The sequence below is a fragment of the Mercenaria mercenaria genome, chromosome 9, assembly GCF_021730395.1.
Source record: "Mercenaria mercenaria strain notata chromosome 9, MADL_Memer_1, whole genome shotgun sequence".
In the NCBI taxonomy this organism is placed as follows: domain Eukaryota; kingdom Metazoa; phylum Mollusca; class Bivalvia; order Venerida; family Veneridae; genus Mercenaria; species Mercenaria mercenaria.
Window position 1 is genome coordinate 29,131,212 of NC_069369.1, and position 5,272 is coordinate 29,136,483.

The 5,272-nt window shown below is 30.0% G+C and overlaps 1 long non-coding RNA gene across 1 annotated transcript; it reads right to left on the reverse strand.

Moving 5' to 3' along the window:
- Positions 1-231: 231 nt before the first annotated feature.
- On the reverse strand, positions 232-4,141 carry LOC128559445 (uncharacterized). Its single transcript, XR_008372368.1, has 3 exons — positions 4,033-4,141; positions 2,290-2,480; positions 232-1,663 (listed from the first exon to the last, which is right to left on the reverse strand). It is a non-coding gene; the product is annotated as an uncharacterized LOC128559445 (long non-coding RNA).
- Positions 4,142-5,272: the final 1,131 nt, after the last annotated feature.

Sequence of the window (5,272 nt, forward strand, 5' to 3'; positions counted from 1 at the left end):
AATGGCATGATGTTATATACGGCTCTATACACCAGTTTGTTTATAAGTAATCACTCATTAATAAGCATTTGGAACTATTTTGTTCCGCATTTTGCAGTGCTGTTAACTTTTAACATCTATACTTTAGATATTTCACATTTAGCAAGTGGCAAGTAGCATGATGTAATTGAATAAGAAGTAAAACTGATGGACACAAAGACAATGAAAAATATTTAAGTTCTAATAATTTAATAAAGTTAACAGAAATTTTTATAAGATGACAATAGTTTTATTCCTTTATAAATAAATATAGCATTTCATAATTTGATCTTAAATATTGGTTTAACATTTAAAGTACAATGTTTTTCATATCTTTCCAAAAATATCAGAAAATCGTAACTCTATGCTATTGATAAAATTGTTATTACCATTAAGTTATTAGATTTTAAGTAAAATTTTATATTTCACTGTCATTGTCTTCCCAGATAAATTTGATTTTTTTTAAAGAACTATGAAACGCCAAAGTGTACAGGTTTTCATTTCTTTTATAATTTTCATTTACTGTTCCAGTTCACTATGTTCCTTTTAAAACGTTTATAATTAACTTCTGTTCACGTGTTAAAAGTTATGTTGTTGACTCAAGTTGATGGTGTTTCTCTTACTGATGAGTCCTGGAAACACTGTATGGGTCACAAAATTAAATTGGGACGAAACACACCTGACAACAGATATTGATAAAAACAATCAGTTGCATTTATAACCAACTGAAGATAAAAGTAAGAAAATATTACAACTTAAATCCAAAAATATTTTTAAAACTTTGCATGTCTTTACATTTATCTGATTTTCAGGTGTGTCTAAGGCTGTTTTCATTCAAATGACATAGTTTAATAATTAGTTTAATAGTTAAATGTGCTATTGCCTCCCTATTCCCATAAAGGAGTGCACTGTGATGCAACAATGTTAAAATGCTCACTATTGCAATAATTATTAGTTAACCAATAATAGTAGATGGTTTTGTAGTTAACAAGAACTGCCACTCAGGGTCAATTAAAAGAGAAAACATTAGAAATGACTTAATTACATAAGAAATTATCAAAAATACAAGGTGGTTTTAAAAGTAAACAGCTTAAAGGCCTACACCATGTAAATTTCATACCAAAAAAAATCCTTTAACTTTATGCAACAAACTATCCAAGCTTTATTGCTACAGCTTTGATTTTTTATGTAACTTAAAGTCTGCACATTTAAAGCAAAATACATCTTTTCATAAACTACATCTCATTCTTACCAATATGTCACATCTTGTGATGGAACCCTCTTCACAAAATGTAGTGAGAAAAAAAAAACAACTCAATTTAAATGTTGAACACTACAGTTTCATAACCCCATTACTTTTCTTGAGTCCTAATGTTTTTCCAAGATCCTAATCTTTTCAGCTTTGAAAACATAATATGTCTGTTTTTGTTTAATAAATCAACTTTCTCAGGATCTTGATGAAAGTCTACACACAAAAATGTCCCCTGTGCACCTTTTCAGTAGTTAAGTGTCAGATTTCTTATATTCTTTAAATAAAATGTGTTTTACATAGTCCCCCACTTCCACAGTATATCTTGCAGCTTGTTTCTTTCACATGGCAGATGTGTTGTATTCAAGGAGGTACATCAGGAGGAGGTACATCAATCTGAAAAGGAATTGTTTTTTCTATGTTATATACAGTACACTATCACAAATTTTATTTTTGTTATGCATTTATCAAGAGAAATTTCCTTTTTTTTGTATTTTGTTTCAGTATGATTCAATTTTGCCATAGTATTTCAGTCATGTAATGGTGTTCAGTTAACCTATCAAGTGTTCCTGCATTCTTTACTAGAAATGACTTATGTTCACAGACAGCTTCCCATTGTAAATGAGTTAGAAATGTTGGGCAAATGACTTCAGGCATGTTCTTCTCTCAAACTGTTAAAGACATTGCAAGCATAGCATGCATAGCCGAGGGATCAAACTCACAACTTTTCTTAATTCATAGTCTAGTGCTTTATATTCTGAGCTGGGCATGCAGATTATCATAAGTGAAAGTTTCAAACCAAACCAATACTTGGTCAAAATCAGACTGATCCATTTCAAATGTTTGTAAAGGAAGTGCATCCATTTAGGGTATCAATTTTGTTTCTGTATATTTTGCAAGCATGGTTTTATTTATTGTTCTCCTTTATTTCCTTTTGAGTAAAATTAAAATCTAGCATGGTTTGAATTATAATAAAGTTTGCAAATTTAGAAAACATTGAGCCCAACTTAGTCAATACATACTATACTTGAAATCACAGGCCAGACACCAGTACATGTACTGCCTTCAGTTCCATCAGTGTTTTGAAACATTGGTGAATAGTCCTAGAACAACTGAGAATGGATTATCCACTGTCATTAGCATCTTTTGAATCAGCACTTAGCTCAAGCCTGACCTCTGTATAAGCTGAGGAACTTCATCAGCAGGCTGTGACCTGATATAAATTATATAAAAATGTTTGTCTGAAAATTGCTCTGTAACCAGGTTTAAATATAACTTTTTCCATTTATAAGGAGGAATATCAATCTTTAAATTACACAAAGATTTTGAGAATATAGAAAATCTTAAACACTAAATTTGAGCCTTAGGTATACAAGATCAATGGTTATTGGGTACATAAGCTTATAATTATTAGCTACATAATTTTGATATGATCTACAAGAATCTTAATAAAATTGTGTGTGGGTGTGTATTATATAAACCACATATAAAATATATAAAATTAAATAGCATACTTTGAAACATATGCATTGACAATAAACATTTAAAACCATTATCAAAATATGTGACATTTCAGCGATGCCTTACAATTGAAATATATTTTTCTTTCATAATGATTTTCAAAAAAAACAACAACATATTTTAGCATTCTATTGAGGAATTTCATATTCTGTCTCTATTTAGATCTACAATATACAGAAGTGTACAGAAAACGAAGGAAAAGCTTTAATATTCAAGTATAATTCTACTGATTGGAAATTTCCCATCAGAATATGCTATTATACTGTCATACAGATTTTCAAACTTCTGTTTCAAAAATATATTTTGTTACCATGCTTGTGTCAAAAATAGTTTTTATATAGTCCTGTCTCAAGTTATGATATATTACAAACCTGCAACATTTAAAAACAGGAATAAGGCTGACACCTGTAGTTTGCATCTCAGGTGAGACTAATATTGATACTATTGTCTAACAAAACATATTGGTTATTCAGGAAGTCTGGGGGTTGAAAGTGCTGCAAAAATGTAAATTAAAAGAAATGGAACACAGTTCAAACTGAAAGTGAAAGTAGAAATGAAAAGTAGAACTCTACTGATATATACATGTCAAGGATCATGTAAAGCCTTTGAGACCCCCTCATGTAAATTTTCATAAATGGAAATTATACCTGACAGACCAATAATCTTCATAGCACATATACACAAGTAGCAGATACTTTCTATAAAGGTCACCTTGTTTGGTTATACTTTGTATTTTGTCTTATCTAACTGTCCACATTCTACCTTGTAGAAATTTATGTCAATCTTTTTTCAAACACATTTTTTCTCTAAATTTGCTGTGTGTCTAACATACTTATCTAGATACTTTGGTTAATGAAAACGAATCAACTTTTATATTTTTTGAAACATTACATTTTTTTTTCATTTTTGATTTTGACAGCTCTACCTACTTTCACTTTCATTTTGCATTTTTTTAAAAATGTACATGATTTGTAGCAATTTCAACTCACAGAGTACCTGGCGAAATACGTTAGACACACCATTAATTTATAACAATGATAGTAATGACAAAATGCTTTTGAAAAAAGAAGCTTGATATCTTCTATAAAATAGAATGTAGACAGTCAAAGTATTGTGAACAAATTGTGTTGTTCAAAGTTTGAAATGCCTAGAGAATGCATAGCTATTTATGTCCCTGCAATCATTGATATGAATACACTAATTGCAGTAATTAATATGTGAATCACAAAACAATGTATACTTACGGCTGCATATCTGATTCCCATAAACATACGCCCTATAACATAAAATTGTCACACGTAGAGTAACACCATATGGCTTTGTTTACCTAATCCCATATTTGGTAAAGAAAACACATGCAATATGACGTAGTACCCTCTACTGTGTGTTTGATTGGTTCAAAAGTGACAGGTTTGAAGCTGATTAAGGTAACTTGACATGAACAACCAAGATGGCGTCACGAAATTAGGGTTGGTCACATTATTTACCTCTATCGACAATATGCTGCTACAGAGGTCTAAAGATGCATTTTAATCATTTAACACACACATAAACAATTGTAAAAATGCATTTAATTTTTAAAATTATAAAATCAAATGTTCTGAAACTCACCATGAAAAGTAGTCAATTTTTGTGCGCATTTTGCGGAAAAGTTATGTATCCAAACTGAAAATAATTTATATCATCATATGTTTGAATATGTCCCTCAGATGCTCCACATGGGAACAAAAGAATTTATCCTCTGAGTTTTATGCTATTTGCTCTGGAATTTCATCAGTAAATTATAAATTTCAATATTTTGTTGCAAATTAATTCAGTAACAAGGGGCTATGCAATTTCAAAAATATATTTATTGTTGGTTTGATGATAATTGTAAAAAACTTAGACAGGATTATTATAAAAGTAGAAATACTTATAGGCGTAATAAGACTGCTTTTAATAGAGAGTCTATGGTTATTAATAGTAAAAAATACAAAAAGGAAATTAGTAGAAAATTTAGAGATTTTAATGATAAGGTTATACAGAAAGTTAGAAACCTTAGGAACACTGATCCTAAATCCTATTGGAATCTTCTAAACAAGTATTCTGGTGAAAAAAATCTACAATTCAAAAAATTTCTAGTGAAGTGTTTTACGAACATTTTAGCAATTTAAATGCAGATTTTGAAAACCCAGGTGATATTCCTGATAGTATTGATTTTGAATTTAATGCTGGTTATAATGAAATGCTTAACATACCTTTTTCAGTACCTGAAATTGAAAGGGCAATTAATGCATTAAGCAATAACAAGGCGTCTTCGACATTTGACAATATTTTGAACGAGTACCTTAAAAATGTTCACCCTAGTATGTTATCAGTATTTTGTAGTTTGTTCAATATCATTTTGGACTCGGGTATTTTTCCCGATATCTGGAGTAAAGGTGTTATTTTACCTTTGTACAAGAATAAGGGTAGCATTAATGACCCCGACAATTACAGGGGCAT